At 43.1% G+C, this 18,649-nt stretch overlaps 1 protein-coding gene across 38 annotated transcripts in view; it reads right to left on the reverse strand.

Moving 5' to 3' along the window:
• The window catches only part of ZNF536 (zinc finger protein 536), a 361,403-nt gene that overhangs the window by 25,856 nt on the left and 316,898 nt on the right, over positions 1-18,649 (reverse strand). The gene's annotated exons all lie outside the window — the stretch shown is intronic.

Consider the following 18,649-nt stretch of genomic DNA (forward strand, 5'->3'; position numbering starts at 1 on the left):
CATCCCCGTGAGCAGTGTCTGTCAGAGGTTCTGCTCCTTAGCACAGAAGTGCCCATCCATTCTTCAAGTGTGATTTGTCATCTTACACATGGCTTTAAATTATTTCTCTGCAGTTGGGCCCAAATTACAGAGTAGCAAATTGCCACAGAGATATGTAGATCAGTGTCTTCCTGGTTGTGTATCTACTTAGTAGTCACACCTCTGGGATAGTTGCAAGTTATTCAAGTGATCAGCTTTTACACCATGCAACTGATTAAAAAGAAAAGCAGAAACCCCAACAAACCAACAACACAAAACAACTCTACAAAAGAAATCAAAAACTGGACAATTCAAGAGTCTGTTGTTAAATGTCACAGATAATAATATATTGTTGTTTTCAACAGTTTTGAAGTTTCCCACTGATATTTTGCAAACCATAAAGCACTGAAGTTGACTGACATCCCTGTAGTTCACAGAATCACATAATAATTTAGGTTGGAAAATAACTCTGATATCATTGAGGCCTGCCTTTGACCAATCTCCACCTTGTCAACTAGACCAGGCAAGATGGTGGCAGAGTCAGGAAAAAGACCTGAGGCTTTAATGGAGCACCAAATCCACCAGCCAGGCTTCCAGTTTAATAGTTTCCTACTAGATGGGCAATTTTTAATCCATTCAACTGGCACCATATATTAATTTTTCAATATTCTTTTGGAATCATTCATTAATTTGGAATGGGTTTACTTTCAGTAATCAAAATGTCACACTGCAGAAAGGCAAAAGCCATACAGAATTCAACCACCCCAGCCTTGCAACTTTTACCAAACCAACTTGCAATCCTGTCAAAAAAATCACATTAAATTTGACAAGGTTTGTTTTTTGCAAACATATATTGAGTGGCATTAAATACGTTTTCCACCATTAATTCTTTATGAAATGAGTCTGAGCTAATCTATTTCGTTATTTTCCTCAGAGAAAAGAAAGCCTGGCAATTATTTAGGTCACAAGATTGCCTTACTTACAGCCTTCTGAAAGTTCATGGTCCAAAACTTAATAAAAGCCACACTTAATTGAAGTTTCTACTTTTGTCTATTTATTAAAATCCTTTGACTATTAACATATTCCTCATTTCCTAAAGGGTAGAGGCCCAGTGACTGCCTAGTGCCTTTTTCCTTTCCTTTCCCTCTTATCTACACCCAGATAAGATCTCTGGTCCCTTTGGAGTGATTCTGGATTGTGCCTTTTACCAGGTAGATAGAAGGATTCCTTTGGAAAGTTAGTCATAGAACTGCTCTTTGCTTCTAATGCTAATTTCAGTACTACAAACTTTCTCCTGATTTGCCCAGGGACACAGCGGATATCTCTAAGAGCCTCATGCCTCATTTTACCTCTTAGTAATGTTGGAAGCATATATTTTAGGAGCATTATGAGAACTAATTAGCAGATCTTTCCAAAACTGTGAGGCAAGTGCATATTGCCTTCATGCAGTCTATTTCCTTGCCGAGGCAGAAGCCAGGATTCCTCTGTGGCACCCGAAGAGGATGTGTTGGAGGCAGTGGATCAATTACTTGCTGCAATTCCAAAGCCTTAAGGCTCCTTGGACAGCTCCCACAGTGCCAGCTCTCTCTGCAGGCAGGGGCTCAGTGCCCACAGACAGCAGCAGTGCTGATATTCTGCTTCCTGACTCAGGCTGGGACAGGAGCAGTGGCAGTGGCAGTGGCAGTGGCAGTGCAGTGACAATGACAGCACGGCCCTGGCAGCTGACTGCCTGCCTTCAAAGGGAGGCACATTTCCTGGTGCTCCTGGTGCCAATGATCATGTTCCAACCCAGGATTGTGAGCTTTCTCCCTGTTTGTCTGCTGTGTAAGAAAAAGGGGTTGTTTTAACTGCAGGAAAATTCTCACCCATCACCTGAGTTTCCTGCAGCTTCCTGTACTGTCCAAACCAGCCTTCCTCAAAGCACTGCACAGCCAGATTTTGCTCATGTAAAAAGCATTATACAGACTTCTGAGTAGTTCTCAATTACAATTCCAGGGATGATTTACCTGATTTTTAGGGTAAATGAACAAGTTGCACTTTGCTTTCCAATACTGTAGTACTTAGCCTGCTCTTGATTGAATGCAGGATGCGCAGCTACATTAAGAATTAATATCTAGTTTTAATATGTTTTCAGTGTCCTCTACAAGACTACTTTTTCCTTTGGCAGCCTCAATGCCTATAAAACCCAGACACACACTCTTTTCACAGCAGCAATCTTTCCTCAAAAATACAAAATGCTATTTCTTCTGAGATTGCATGTTAGCTAAAGGAAATGTACTGTGCACCAGGGGATTGATTAAACAGAAGTCTAAAAAGAAATGAGGGAGAAGGGGAAGAGAGGTTCTTTTTCCTGTTTTTAAATTATTATTCCTTAGAAAAAATCAGACTCCAAACATCCAGCTGAAAACCTGATTAGAAACAGAAATTCCAGTTCAGAAGTTCTCTGTGATGACTCATGAGAACAATAGTTTAGTGCCTATTGCTTCCAGTTCCCTTCTAATGGCCAGTTTTCACATGTGGACCACCAGGATTAGGATCAAAGTTGCCTTCTTTAGGGAGTATTTTCATTATTGGCAAGACATTCGCTAGCACCACATCCACAAACTGAATCAAGAGGAGAAGTGGGAAGTAGAATAAATTGCTATACGGGGAAAAGCAGATTGAGTGCTTCTGACATGCTAAAGGAATAAAAATCAGCTCTCTGGAAATGTTTGATATATCTGTGAGAAATCCCTGTCTTGGGATGGACTCTGTAGGAGAGGGAATTAAATATCATATTCAAAAAAACAAATCAAAACCCCACTACAATGCATTTATTTCTCTAATCTCATTTTGACAGTCAGTTTCTTGATTTGCAGGAACTTGACTCACGAGAATTAATTTCTTGACATTGGCAGTGACACAGACACACCTAAATCTCCTTCCTTCTTACCTAGCCCATCTATTGAAAGGAGACCCTGGAGTACAACCAAGTCACAGCAACCCAAACAAGAGCTCTCACAAGTATCATCTGGAGCACTTCTGAGTGCTTTGGACTTTGCAGGCCTGCAGTTTTGGGTAGCATAAAATATTCTTTGTGAATGGATCTTTGGTAAAAAAAAGAACAAAAACTTTTCTTTGAAAAGAAAAAAAAAAAGGCCCAGAACCAAACTTTTATAAAATCTGTTAAGATATCACATTTAAAATCAACCATAATAGAAAGTATTTTTGATGTTTGCCTTCAAGTGTAGGGAGCTCACTGCATCATTTCAGTTCAGAAGGTACAGGTAAAGAGACATGACTGACTTCTCCATCTCACCTGGTGGTCACTAAGGGACCCCACAAACCAGACAAAGTCTCTGCCTTTGTTCTGATTGCTTTTGTAGCTCCCAGGACTGGTTTTCCTGGCCATACAGCCTACAATGCTAATTCAAACCCAGTATTTCCTTACTCATTTAGCAACTAGAGAGGCAAACATTTGCCCACCTGCTCTGAGCACAGGGAGGTTTCTACACCACACAGCCATTACCCATCCAGCTTTCCCTGCAGAAAATGCTAAAACACCATATGCTGCAGCTTTATTGGAAGGATAATGAGCCAAGACAGCAGTGTCAGAGCTGGTGGCTGAGAGCCTTGGAGCAGCAGGGGAGCAGCTCTGCCCAGGAGCCCCTTCCCAGCTGGGATCTCTGGGAGATGCTCAGCCCCAGCACCGATCCCCACGGGGGCTCTGGGCACCTGGGCCCCCTTCTCAAAATGAGGGGACACCTCACAAGCCTCTGCCACGTGAAGAACTCGCTCACGTGAGGAACTGAAAGGCTGCAAGCACCTTCCTTCTGAACAGCAGCTTCCAAATGGGAACTTGATGATTTGGAGACAAATAGTCCCCTTGGCATATCCTTCAATTAATTACACTTTTTTTTCCTACATAACAGTAGTCTGAATCTGTGCAGGATCTGTAAATAAGGTATTATTGCTTGGCTCCTCCCTTGCCACTTGAAATCACATGAAATTTGGGGGTTTATCACAATATGGCTGGGTTTTGACAACAGACCCACAATTATTTTTTCAGTTTGGGGTATTTCACTCCTTCTGGTATGTGAAGTTCGTTACAACTTTTTATTACTTTTACAAAATATCTTGCATTATGGAGAACAAATCTTATGTATTTTGTGCCATTAAGTTAACCATGAAAAACATTTACATATGTCTGGCAAGAAAGTTTTTTGAAGCGATTCCAGCTAAGTCCTAGTTAAAAGAACTTTACATGTAATAAAGTCCTCAAAAATATTAAAAATCATATTTAAAGCATTGTCATAAAATTTGTATTGAGAAAAGACAAGTTAATTCTCGAAGGCTCCATTATTGAAGCAAAAATTAATATTTGTACTGTTTCTAAATTGGAATAAAATTGCAAGGATGCAAACACTATCCTATATCATAATCTATAACCAGTCACAAATGTTAAATCAACTGTAAAAATGATTTAAAATCTACATGACTAATTTTATTAAACTGATTTAAAATCACATTTGTAGTACCTTCATTTATTAACTGTATTTCAGACAACACTGTATTTATAATGGATTTGAATGAATACAGATATATATGGAGAAGAAACTGTCTGTTAAAAGGGACAACACCTTTCCTCCTCTGTGCATGTTTTCTTAGCATATGCTTCTGGTAAACAGAAATATACAAATTAAAGATGTAGAGGCCTTGTTAGGTTCTGCAGTCAATTCTCTGCAATTTTATGGTTGTTCTTTTCAGTTTGCTTATTCATAACACAATGATTTTTGTTCTTTGTTCCAAGCTTAGAGAGCACTTCACAAATATTAATTAATATCTGTAAAACTATAGCCATTTCTAGTATCATTCTGGCTTTTTGCAGATGGGAGAATTGTGGGCATTGGGCTCTAGCACAGATCCAACTAAATCAACAAAGCTATTTCTGGTTTATTTTGGTGAAGCCAATTAGAATCAGCAGCTGAACTGGAGACAGATAAGAAAGGGTTATAGGAAAATTTTAGGGAGGTCACAAGCTGTTGCTGGCTTTCCAATAATGATTCCCATGGGAGTTAGCCCTATTTCATGTCCCTCTTAGGGCACCCACCCCAGGAACAGGCAGGGCTCTGGTGTTGTCCATCATCATTCCAGGGACCCTGGTTTGGTGAGCCCCTGGCAGGGCAGAGAGGCTGATCTTGCCTGGGGGTCCTGGGTTTGTCTGTCCTCCCCAGGAGCTGCTGCTGTCTCTGGCTGGTGGCAGCAGGAGGTGACATTGCTCCTTGGGCAGTGCTGGTGGCAGAGACTCTGCTGCTGCCATCCCACAGCACCAAAGTCAGCGCTAAGTTTTCTAAGTGCTTATTACAGAAAGAGGTGCAAAGTCTTCTCACTCTGCTTTCCAAACATCACAAATTATGATTCCCTGGGAATAAAATGCCAAATTCTCTGCAGGGCAGGCAGGAGTGGCCATTCTGTGCCCCATGTGAGGGGGGTTGGCTCCAGCCTGTGTAGGGACCCCACCAGCCCCAGCTGGCCCCAGGCAATGGTGAGGAGCCCCCAAGGGGAGCAGTGCAGGTGGGTGTTGGTTGAGGTTCAGGAACGTGTCCCTAAGCTGGATCCTGAGCATCAGGGCAAACCTTTCCCTTTTCTCTGCCCTTTCCATCCTCCCTGAACGGCCTCTGCTGTGAACTCATCCAGCAGGGCACTCACACACTCGACAGCGAGGTGCAAACCACCTTCAGCAAAACAAATTTTCTAGAGTTTCGTCTGAATAAACCTATTCACGTGTATTTATGCTGGACCTGTCTGTGCCCTACAGGAGGACAAAAAGCCCAGTGTCACATCTGACTTCCTAAATCTGCAGATTTCAGCAATCGTTTGTTTCAAGCGTTATCTCCTCACCAGCACGTCCTGACCTTAGACATAAGGAACAATCAGCAGGATTCATGCAGATAAATATTCCAATGCACTTTATCTTAGAGAAGCTGCAAACATGTTTGCAAGACAGACACAGTTACTGCTCCTTCAAGACTCCATATGACCTTTAACATCATTTTCCACAAAAGTTAATTTCTGTGATTAATGCAATGTACTAAAACCCATAAATCTGATCATTTGAAGGATTCAAATTAGGAATTATTGACAGCTGATAGAACAGAAGTGCAGAGATGAGGCAGATTTTCTCATATGTCCATCTAAATGTTGGAATATGTATTGATTAAAATATGACATGGTATAGAACCCACCATAAATCTAAAATCTATTAGATTAACAGAGGCATTCAATTAACATAAAATGACAACCTAAGAAAAAAGCTAGGAATGGGGACCTATCTCAGTTTGTAATATTTTAACTCACCTATCTGGGCAAGTTTTGAGATAAACAGAGATGTGTGCCTGGTTTCACCTTGGCTCAGGAATTGCAGGTATAACCTGAGCCCTCAGGTGAATGTAGCCCTTTCCAATTGAAAATACTTGTATATTCAAGCTGCGCATAAAGTACAAAATTGTACCTATTATAATAATGCCATTTTCAAAAATGACCGAAAAGTCTTTTGTGCACAAATCTCCTGTGCCTAGAAAGTCCCTTCTATTTGAAGTTACTTCAATTATTCCTTCCATCAAAAAGCTGAAATATCACTAAATGCAGCAAGAGCATTAGCAGAGGAATGATCTTTCCAGGTAGAAACCAACACACACAGACTTAAAACAGAAGAGTCCTTCTGTGAGCAGTGACCCCAAGTAACTCTCAGCCCTTACATGTGTTACTCAGCAAAGTCCAGCTGCAGAAACATCTGGACTCTGCAAGTGCAGATTTTATCCCACTGGGCCCATAAAAATCTTGTAAGGAAGTAAAAAATTTCCTACCACCTAGACAAAAGCAGGCTGCCTAAAGCACCCAGAAAAGATGTCTTGAAAGAAATAAATACTGAAATTGGAGCTTTCTGTTCTCTACTTACAGTAAGGAAGTCAGTGGAGTAGCATGGGAAAACAAATGCCATATGAATATTCTGAAAATATAGCCACAGAGGAGGCTCAACATTCCTCAAACTTGCCTGGATGGATCTCATTTGCACAAGCTCTGAATGGCACAAAAAACAATCTTAGTGATGAGGGGCACATTTTTTTAATGTGTAACTGGTCAAGACTGGGAGGCCTTGCACTGGATAGGCGTGGAAATGTGAGAGCAGCCCCGGGATTTGATCAGAATATCACAGGAGGTTCAGGTGTGCTTCCCACTAGCACTGCTCATTTGTGGCATCATTCTATTTCAGGTGGGCTTTAAAACTGCTCAGAATTCAATAAATCTCTCAGACTTTTTGTAAATCTGGAAAACCCTGCCCACATTGCACAAAAGCCCTGGTTTGGAGCTCTTGTATGTGCAGAGGGCAAGTTCCCCTTGCTGTGCAGGCTCAGGGGTTCCCTGGAGCTGCGAGAGCCCCAGGTGACTCCGGGTGCTGCTCCCCCTGCTCCCCACACGGCTGCAGCTCAGCTGCCTGAGCCTGCCTGTTCTTCTCCTTCTGGCCAACTCATCCTACCCCAGACACCTTTTGCCAGCCTTATTCCTCCCAGTGATCAATAATTACCTTTCTCTGCTGCCACTGATGGCTTCTGGAAGGGGCAGCCTTATGTCACTGCAGCAATTGAAACCATAATCTGGGCTCTAATGAGTATTTGCCCAGGGTTCACAACAGCAAATGGGAAAGTGTTAACCCAAAATCCCTGCAGAAGTTGACAGGGAAAGGTTGGCTGGCTGGAGCTATACACAAGTGGTGAATTCTCCCAAGAACAAAATTACTATGTATTATTAGCCTGCATATTATGTTCCCATTTTAAAAGATACTAATTTTCTCTCTTTCTCTCCTTTTCTCCAAAGTACCACTATTTAGGACTATAGATTCATAATTGCTCAGGAAAGCCATTGTCTGTGTTCTCTTAATATGTCCATTATATTTAATCTATCCTCAAGCCTCTATTCAAATGCAATTTGTTAATATTTTTATTATAAAATTCTGTGTTTTCTGTGAAGCTAACTTTCATATTACATTTTCCCCTGAAAGAGAAATTCAAGTTCTCAACAACGAATGTTGCAAACCAACAGTATGTGAAACCAGCAAGCTCAAAACATATTTTTTAAAAATGAGAATTTGTTACATCTTCAAATTATTTATATTGTTTACGTGTAATAACTTTAAATAGTTGATTGAAAACTGCAATTGAAAATTTGCTGTTACGAACTTAAAATCAGGTATTTGTTCTAAAAAACATGTCAGATTTCAACAATTCTTTCTACAGCAATCCCAGGTTTTTTTACATTCGGCAGCTCATACTGGTTTTCTCCACCACAATCGGCAGAGGAAAAAGGGTTGTTTAATGGACTTGGATTTCAGATGAAAAAAACAAGGTTGTTGAAAATTCTCTAATCAATCCTACTGTATGAAATCAAGAGGAAAGAGTGAAAAAGCCTTCCTTGGAGCAGGTCAGTGTGAGCAGCGAGCTCCAGATGTGCCAGGAGAGCTCCTGATGCAGCGAGAGTGCCAAGCTTGTCCAGGCACAGCTGCTCCAGCCTCTACAGACAAGATCTGTTCAAGTGCCCAGACTTCTGCACATTTTCATAAATCAAACTAAACCCACCCAGTCGGGTTTTTGTTACATTCTTATGCTTATAGGAGGCCAAGAACCAAGTAAGTTCGTAATTGGTAAAAAAGGAATATAACTGTGGCTTCACCCCCAGAAAACATACAATATTTAGTCCTGTTGAAGGTACAAAGCTGCATTGTGGTGAGTCAACTAAGAAAAATAACTGCAGCAAATTTAATAAACAAGTAAGCAAAAATGTCTCACAAACAAATAATTTACTAAAAATACACCACCCTTTGGACTGAATGTCTTCTGTGCAAGCACAACGGACAGCAGGCTGAAACAAAAAGTGAACATGGTCTGTTCACAGGGATTTTGGCAGCAGGGCTGTGCTAGGGTCACACTGACCCTCTGTGCGTGGCCAGCTGCAAACTCAGGAGAGCTTTCTCCTTTGCAGAGAGACAGAGGCACAGGCCAAAAGTGGGATCCTAACAGGATTGCTGCAATGCCTGCTGACAGCCTGGGTGCCCTCTGCCCTTCTGCCTCCTCCACAGGGATGAGCCCCTGGCAGGAGCAGATCCCAGCAGCCCCAGGGCCCTCCATCCAACCCTGCACCCGAGGACAAATGCACATAATTCTCACACTGTACTGCCATCAGAGCTAAAGGAACATCACATCCAGTACAAAATCCCACTTTATGCTGCATGGAAATGGACCATTACATCTCACCTGGAAGGATCTGCCAAGAGTTGCAGTAATTAAAAGGAAAAAAAATGAATGAGGAATCACCATAAGATACTGTATTCTTATAACTCTAAAAGTGCTATTTGTAGCTTTGAATGTTGCACCAGTTTGGTTAAAATAGTACAGGACTTTCACAGCAAAGGTGGCAGGAATCCATTCCTTTTGCCTGTGAAGAAAAGATACTGTGCAGCACTGACACTCTGTGGCTCTGAGTTTCTGTGAAGAATAACGTGAATCTGGAGCACCATCTTGCACATCACTGATACACCTGAGTCTTAAACACAGAACCTGGTGGAAGCCAGAGATACATCTGGAGAAAGATGTTCTTTTATTCCTGCTGCCTACAAGAAAATGGCATTGCCATCCCCATCTACAGCAGCACTCGGTGTGGGTGGTGCCCACCTGGGCTGCAGGAGCTCAGGTATCACTGCTCCACAGCTCACATGGCAGCAAATGCACAAATAACACCTGCTGGGGAGGCAAAACCTGGTGTAGTAAGAACGTGGCTTTGGCTCATTTCTTTAACAAGAAAAAAAGTGTAACAAGGAGCTCAAAACCCTTCAGAGCAGTGGTGCTGCAGGAGGCCCAGCTGTCTGGTGAAGTGCTCCTCACCAGAGCACCCTAAACAGAGGGACTCCTGCCACCCTTGGGTGGTGGCCACAGAACTGGCCCAGCTCTAAGGACTGAGTCCCAACAGGTCTGGGAAAGGGAATGAAAGAAAATCTGTGGGTCTGCAATTCTAAGAAGGATGGATTTTGCTCCTGGCACCGTGAGACTCCTCTAGAAACATATAGCAGAATACTTGCAAGGTGAGAGGGCAAGCAAGGTGACCAAGGAGTGGAAAATAAATGAGTGAGCTGTAGCAGCAGAGTCTGCAGAACACCAGAAAGCACACTCGAGGAGAAGGGGGATGCCAGGGAAAGGAGCTGCCTGTTGGAGGCAGCTCTGGGTTGACAAAGACCACCTGAAGCTGAGCTGGCAGGTGCACAGGGATGAGCTCAGCTCTTGACAGAAAGATGAGACATCATACTTTGTGTATAATTCTAGCTGCACTAACTTACATCAGTATTGAATTTAATTTGAATAATGTTAACAGTCTCTCAAACCCTTCAGAAGAGAAGTAGTTTAATGTCTGCAACATACACTAATGCTGGAAGAAAAATGACATGCTATTGTGTGTTCAGACATCCATAGTATTTGCTATTTGTTTGGAGTTTTATGGACTTGGGAAGACAGATGGAAATTTTTTTTGTTAGAGCAATGCAAATGATAGCAACATTACTGGATGCCTTGTAGGAAGTCTCAGTGTGATAGCAAAGCCTCTAGATGTGAAATGTAAATTGAAATTAAGTTTTTCCACTGAAGAAACAAACTAGATTGAGTATGTCTTAGACAAAAAAAAAAAAATCAGCAACTTGATTTTGTAGTAGGCAAGTTGACTGAGGGCACACTTCACCACAACACTCCCTTAATGGAATGATCATGTTCTTGGCCCCACAGACGGAGCCCTGAGCACCACAAATCCCATCACACCTGCCCAGGAGCTGCCACACTGTGAGGGCAAGAGGTGCTTTATTGGTTATTTATGTGCCAAGCGTGGACATTGTCAATACAAAATCATTCTTCACTCAGCTCTTGGGATGAAAAGCCTCCTGCCCTTAAATTTTGGGATGCAGCCGCAAGGAGGAGGCGGCTGCTCGGGGTGGTGCAATGGGCAGCTGTGTCGTGTGTTCTGAGGATGCCCCAGGCACCTCTCAGCCCCCGTGTGAGACCCCCGTGTGAGAGAACTGTGTGAGACCCCCGTGTGAGAGAAGTGTGTGAGAGAACTGTGTGAGACCCCCGTGTGAGAGAAGTGTGTGAGAGAACTGTGTGAGACCCCCGTGTGAGAGAACTGTGTGAGACCCCCGTGTGAGAGAAGTGTGTGAGAGAAGTGTGTGAGACCCCCGTGTGAGAGAAGTGTGTGAGAGAACTGTGTGAGACCCCCGTGTTTGCACAAATACCAGTAAAAGAAAAAAAAAAAAAAAAAAAAAGGAAAAAAAATTTAAAAAAAAATAAAATTAATTCGTCCTCCTTGTTCGTGGGTTGTGAGCTCCCTCTCGTGGCTCTCTCCAAATTTCCAGCTGGTTACCAGCTCCCTGAAGCCCGAGCTGGATGGACACCTACTTGAGCTGGCGTGACTCTAATTCCCCACACACCACCTGAACAGCCACCTTTCATCGCAGTAACTTGCTGCTTTACGTCTCAAGTTCTATTATAACCGAAAATGTAATAAATGTACGCTCTCTGTGCACACTCCGAGCCCGCAGCAGCTCAACCGAAAGGGTGCAGCTGATCTGCCCTGTGAGCAGAGCCCTTGCCCGGCCCTGCAGGACCGGAGGAGCACGGAAAGCCTCTGCCAGCTCCCTTGGCTGCTGGGAGGTCCCCGGTGCCCCCTCAACTCCTGGGTGCCCACAGAGGACACTCATCTGCCCTCCTTCAGGCTCCAGTCGGCAGTAGCATCGCTGAGCTCTCCCTCACGGCTGGGCTGCCCCCGGGCTGAGCTGGCAGCCGGCAGGGAGCTCATCCCTCCCTGGCATATCCCACCTCTGAAATCAGTCCCGTAGCTGATAGGAAATATTTACATCGCACCCATGTTTATCCCAGTTATCCAGTTTTCTTTCTGAAGTATCCAATTAGGTAACTTTTCAGGGGGAGGGAATAGAAATTTTGGGGATGGTTTCTCACCACCTTCTAAGCAGGGTGAGCCTTGCTGTGCCAGTTGGCTGCTACCACAGGCACAAAGTGACCACTCAGTCCCCGTGCTGCAGGAATCCTGGTGCCTCAGCAGCTGCCCCGCTCCTGAGCCCAGGACTTCCCTGAGCAGCAGCTCAGCCCCCTGGCAGCATCTGACAGCAACATGTGCTTTTACATCTACCACAGTGGCTACAGAAGAGTTTGGGGACAAAGAAAGATATAAAAAAGCATGGCTAGAGGACAGGAGGTCCCTATAATGTTTTATTTTTACACAGGTGCATAGTTTACCTCTATAAGAAGTCAAAAGGAAGGCTTTGCAGCAAAAGAAAACAACCTTCACCAGGAACACAGGGTCAGGAGTTATCTGTGACTCAACTCTAACTAACTCCTCTCACACTACTTTCATTTTGAGTAAAATCAGCAAAGTTTCACCAAGAAAGCGAGGGAAACAGAGCTATAATAGCCATAAAACACTTTACAGCATCTACTTCCAATAAAACTGATCAACATTGGGCATTTGAAAGTGATCAGATGTCAAGGCATTAAATACAGATAAACAGCTCTATACCAAATGTTTGCCAGGTTTGAACCCCAATATCATGGAAAGGGTCTTCTCTTGAATGTACCTTTCTAGGAACTGCTTCAAATGAAGATGAGAGAGGTGTAAAATGCAGAAGAGTGGAAATGTTGCATGACATGCTGCAGAAATTAGCTCTTGTTTGACAAGTGATCGTGTTTCTTTTACAAAAACTAAATCAAAAAAGTCTTAGTACTACAGTCTACAGCTGAGTTTCTTCAAATGCTTGTGGGATTTCACTCCAAAAGCATATAAGCCAGACAAACAAGCCTTACAAAACATAAATATGTAGTTCATTCAGATACAGAACTATTGCTAAATAAGAAAAGATGGATGCGTGGCTGCAAAGAATGTGTGTCTTTCAAAGGGGAAGCTACCAGGCTAAGCAGCTCAGTACATCTGAAATCATGGGAGCCATACAAAAGTCTGAAAGTAAGTGCGGTTTTCTATGAAAACCTCTGATATTCTGCAACTAGAATATTATGTGCCTTTTTTTCCACATCCATCCTGACCACAAAGTGCACGTGACATGACTTTGTGTGCATCATATGAGTTAAGGGCACATTAGCATTCTGAGACCTCTGCCTTGTAATGAAAAGAAGGAATCAAAACATTCAAGTTACACAAGAAAGAAAACTTATAAAACTGCCATCTCATGAATGTAATTTATTTGTTTGGAAAGACAAAGGATGAAACATTCCCACAGACTCACAAAGTCTCTGCAACCACAGGGCAGGGAAGCACATGAATATGCCAGGCAAGAAGTTTTCAATCCCTGGTGCCTCAGCTAACAAAGGGGAAGGAAACTTCTCAACCAGTTGTGTTCTTCCCACTCCAAATTTCAAGGACCTATGTGAAGATTTCACAAAATTTCCTCTAATAGACAGGAGACTACAGATAGCCTTCAATCAGTTTTATCCACTAGTATGAAATATGACCACATTTTTCTATTTCATTTCATTACAGAGAAAGAACATCCAGTATTTATATATTTCTTGGGCTGTTTTTGTGTTAAAGCTAAAGATACCCTCTTCTCAATGTTTTAATTGCAAGCCCTTGAGAGGAGATGTGAAGCTTGTAAGCAATGCCACAGACCTAAAATATCCAGTGAAAGAGTGGCCCTTAAGCTGATCATTGCACTGCCAAATACTGCAGGTACACATTGAGGAGTAGGATGCCAACTCTGGGTGACTCGTGGAACTCATGGAACTGAAAAAATGGAGGCTGAATTAATAGATAATAACTGCCACTGATGCCTAGATGATCACCACAGAGAAATGATTTTGTCATTCTTCTCTTGCCTACTACAGCCCTGCTCTGAATAAGGGTTCAGCTCCACAAAGGGTCACAAGTGATGTGCTTCTTCAAATGTGGATTTAAAAAGTCAGAGCTGAAGCACAGCTGCCCAGATAGCTGGATGTTCGTGTACACAAGTCCTGAACATACAGAGTGTCACAAAAAAGGACATCTCTCTCAGTAAGGAATCCGAACAAACAGCAGGAGGAAAAGCTGGTCATTGACAAGGAAATCAGTTTAAGTTTTAAGGAAACACCTCACAGAAGCAGCTCCTAGTTTTTCAACCAGCCCGCCTGAATTGCTTTCCACACTAGTGAGGAACCTGGTGGGACATGAGTGCTGACAGGGAACAGCTCTGAGGTGTGTTGTACCTGTAGCATTTGGGAGTCTCCACCTGCAGACCACAGAATCACTTTTGGTGAATTTGGAAGACTTCCAAGATCATCGAGTCCATCCTATGACTGAACATCACCCTGTAAACCAGACCATGGCAGTGAGTACCACATCCAGTCCTCAGACACCTTCAGAGGTAGTGATTCCACCACCTCCCTGGGCTGCCCATTCCAAAGCATGCCCTTTCTGGAAGAAATGCCTGACCTAGATCCCACCTGGACTGTGCCCTATTGTCCTAGGTTGCTGGGAAAATGGGCCAACCCCATCTGGCAACCTCCTCTGAGGTTGCTTTAGAGAGTGGTAAGAGCCTCCGCCTCTCCTGGCCAAACACCCCCAGCACCCTTGGCTGCTCCTCCTGGGGTTTGTGCTCCAGACACTGTCTGGCACGCACGTGCATGCAGGCAGAGACTGTTTGACCTTCCTGGCTATCAAGAGCACACCTTGGGCAAGGACATGCTCGGTGTCCCCCTGCCACCAACCCTGCCAGAGCTCACCCACAAACAAGTGCTCAAAGCTCTTTGGTAAAGCTGGAACAGCATGGGGTTGGGCAGGGGGACACTGTGCTGACAGCAGAGAGGGAACCAGCTAGGACACAGTGAAAGTGTCACCAAGCTGCTCCCACCCACAACACCCAAAACTGGCACCTAAACAGGTTCTTGTGTCTCTTGAGATTATGTGATTGCAGGATAACCTATCTGAACACAGCAGACATCCATCCTAAGAGTTTGAGAAAATGGCTTCTAAAAACAAACAATCTAGAAATACTTCTACTTTCAAAAAATTAATCTCTTTTGCCTCATCTTCTTTCCAAAATTCTGGTTACCAGAAAAAGGCAAAATTAAGTTTAATGAAAAGTGACATCACTAACAGAAGCCTCCACCATGGTCATGGCTATGGCTGGGTCCCCTCTTGCCCGGTGTAGCAATAATTCCTTCTGGAAAACAATTTTTTGCAGGGAGATTTTTTTAAGAATAGGCTTCTTCAAAGAAGAAGGGAATCAAATGCTACATCCATTAGGGATGAGTCGTAGAGCGAGCAAAGGCAGCACGGAGGGATTCTTCTTTCAGTCAACTGGCAGGAATACATAGCCAAGATGTGGATTACTCTCTTCTCAGCAGAGCAGCAAGTTCAGACCAGGCCTCCTACATCCTGGATAAGTTTTCTAACTGCTCAACCAGCAGATAAAAGGGCTGTCATCTCCTTTTCTGCTCTTCTGACAGTCTGGCCCTGCATGGCTTTTGTGCTTTGCTTTTTTCCTTATTTCCCCTCCTCCCTAAAATTGCCTCATTTCACACAAAGCACAGCACTTTCTATGCTTCATACTATTAAGCAAACTAGAAAAATAAGTACTTTTTGTTGGGATTGATTTTTTTCTTTCCTTTTTTCTTCTGCAAGACAGCCAAACCAAAAAGTCAATTGTTAGCACAGTTATAATAGGGACAGCAGTCTGCACTCAGCATTGTCGGTTAGAAAGCTGAGTGGGCCAATACCACATCCCCAAATTCAATTCCCAGTTCCAAATTTGGTGAAAGAAGAGATCCATAATGATAGGGAACCCTGGATCCACAGACCTGTAAAAATCCTGTTGCCTCTAAATTTCATCTCAGCTTTACGGCTCAGGTCCCAGTCGAGTGCATGCCCACATTTGCTCCATGAACTTTTGCTCCCTCCCCAACTTGATTAAGAGCAAAGAAAGTAACAGATGGATCCATGCTGTTCCTTTGTAGCCGGGAGATTAATGTTTGCATTGCATCAGGCTGCTCGCAGCACTCCAGGGAACGCCGCCTTGTCCCTGCCACTGGCACCTGCACCCGCTGCCTCCAGTCCGTGCCCGAGGCAGACGGGCGATGTGAGGGAATGCAGGCCCTGTTTTCTTTGGGTTTAAATATCCCGATGCTTCGGAAGCGTGACACGGTGTGAAAAATGGCCGTGCCTCGAATAGCCACCGCTGCTGCCCTTTGCCGCTCACCGGCGGCAGCTCACGCTCTGCTGTGCATCACTCTGCTAAAAGGCTGTCACCCAGCGTGTCCCAACCAGGGGCAGGAGTAAACAAGCACGGGGGCTTTCCCCAGCGTGCTGAACCCGTGGGCAATATCAACACGAAGCCAGGGTGTGCTCCAAATCTGCGCCAGCAAAGCTAGAGGTCAGCTTCTGCCACTTGTCAAGAAGAAAAAGGAGATTCAGCCCGGCTCTGCATTTAGCACAGGTGCCCTGAGCCCCAGGCAGCTCAGCCCCTCACCACCCTCCCCAGGCAGCAGAAAGGGGCTGTGCCTTCACACGCCGTGGTTGGGTCTGGTACAGCGATGGCACAACAGCAGTGGTGGTGAAATGAGCTGGTTTTGTCTCTGCTATCAGGATTAGGTGCTGTGGGTGCCAAGCTGCAGGAGCCTGCACAGCCTCAGGCCCTGGCCCTGTGGGATCCAGGCTGAATGGGGCTTTGAGTAACTTACGGCTTAAAAACTCAGACAAAAAGCTAAAGACAAGCTAAAGCCCATATTTACTCAGAAAGTTGTGTTGTTCCCTGTAGCTTTTACTGATTTACCCAACAGTTCCCATCCCCAGTGCAAAAGCCACTGTGTTCCCCTGGTTATTTTGACAAGTTTTTTGTGCCATGTCCTGGATCTCCAGCTGATTAAAGAAAAATGCATGCAGAGAAGCCTTACCCTGGCTGAGCCAGGCCACCATGAGGGGCTGGGAGTCTGGACACTGGGGTGACACTATGGTGACACTATGGTGACACCAAGGGAGGGCATTGGGTGGGCTCAGGGGGTGCAAGGCCTGAAGAAGGGTTCACCACAAACACTTATTTCATCTGCTGTCTGTGAAAGAGGACAGACTTTACATATTTACTGAGAAATCTGTGAATTTTAATAACGGCTCCCATTTATCATGACATCTATCCTACTGTATCTTTTGCAGCTGTTTAAAAACAGTGCTTTCAAATCAGTTTCACCATAGACTCAAAAAAAAGCCTAAAAAAATCAAAAAACCAAAAACCAGCCATATGCCTACTTGACCTAGGATACATAAACCTGTTGTTCAGTCCAGAGGAGGGATTACAGCGTTACTTTTTAGTAAGTTGCTTTTCATATGGAAATTTCTTTTCACAGTAAAGCTCTGTATTTAATGGCATCAACATAAAAAACATCCCTATTTTTAGTTCCCTGATCGTGGACATATAGATTTTTATAGTGTCTGCAAGCATACATTAACGTTAATTTCCCCATTCTCCTTTGTACTTTGTTAATGTCACAATCTGCTGTAAAACCTTGCCAAGTTTCTTAACTGTCATGTTAATTTCAAGACCCAGTCTGCACTCTCTGACATTTCAGGACAGAACATGGCAGTAAAAATAGATTAAAACAGCTTATAAGTATTATAAAATCTAGAACTTTACAGATGGTAGAATTATATCTCCTGAATGGAAATTTTAGCAACTCAGAACACAATAATATTAGAATAGCCTATTGATTTCTAAGACAAATATTTTCAGAAGTAACGTAATGGTGTCTGAATAGTGGGCAAAGCCCACAAAAATGTAGGAAAGTTGAATGTTTTTTTTTCCTCCTTTTTTAAAGCATCACTGTGAATGTGCATATCGTGTTGGTGCTAGTATTAAGTTTCAAAGCTTTTCTGTGCCATATAAATAAAGGACATAATAAGATCTTGATTTTATTCATGGTTAGTTCAAAGTTCACACAAATTATTTCACACAGGGGATTTGTCTGAGGGTTTTGGCATTATAGAAATGCATTAATGTACTTTAGATATTAAATGACAATGCCACATGGTAAGAAATTTGCACGAATGAACAGGAAATTAGACACTGTTTCTTTTTTTTAACTGATTGCTAAAGAATGCGCTGTTTGAACATGGACTATCCATTTCAAAGGAAAGCTTTTGCTGATTTCAGGAAGTTTAAAATCAGCTAATCAGAAAGTAATACAAAGTTAGAGTTAAATATTTTTTTAAAAGGAAACTGTTTCTTTAAAAAAAAATCCTTTCCCCTTTTCTTTAAGGAGTACTTATTATTTCCATCATCCTTGTTGAGTTGTTGATGAATAGCTCACATCGTTTGCCAAGCTCCACCCTCTGTCTTTTTTCTAAACCCTTTACTCATTATTTGCTCAGTCTTTTTCCCACAGCCTAGACAGCCTGTCAAGGCAGCTTAAATAAAACACTGTATTAACATTAGGAAATGGCATTCAGTTCCCAATTGATCTCCTAATACTTTATGTTGAAATGATAATTGGTACAGTCTTCATTGAAAAAAAAGAGAGAAAAACTACTTTTCAGTCACCACAAGGTATTATCTTAGCTAATGTATTCA

Source organism: Lonchura striata, chromosome 11 (genome assembly GCF_050655825.1).
Source record: "Lonchura striata isolate lonStrDom1 chromosome 11, ASM5065582v1, whole genome shotgun sequence".
In the NCBI taxonomy this organism is placed as follows: Eukaryota; Metazoa; Chordata; class Aves; order Passeriformes; family Estrildidae; genus Lonchura; species Lonchura striata.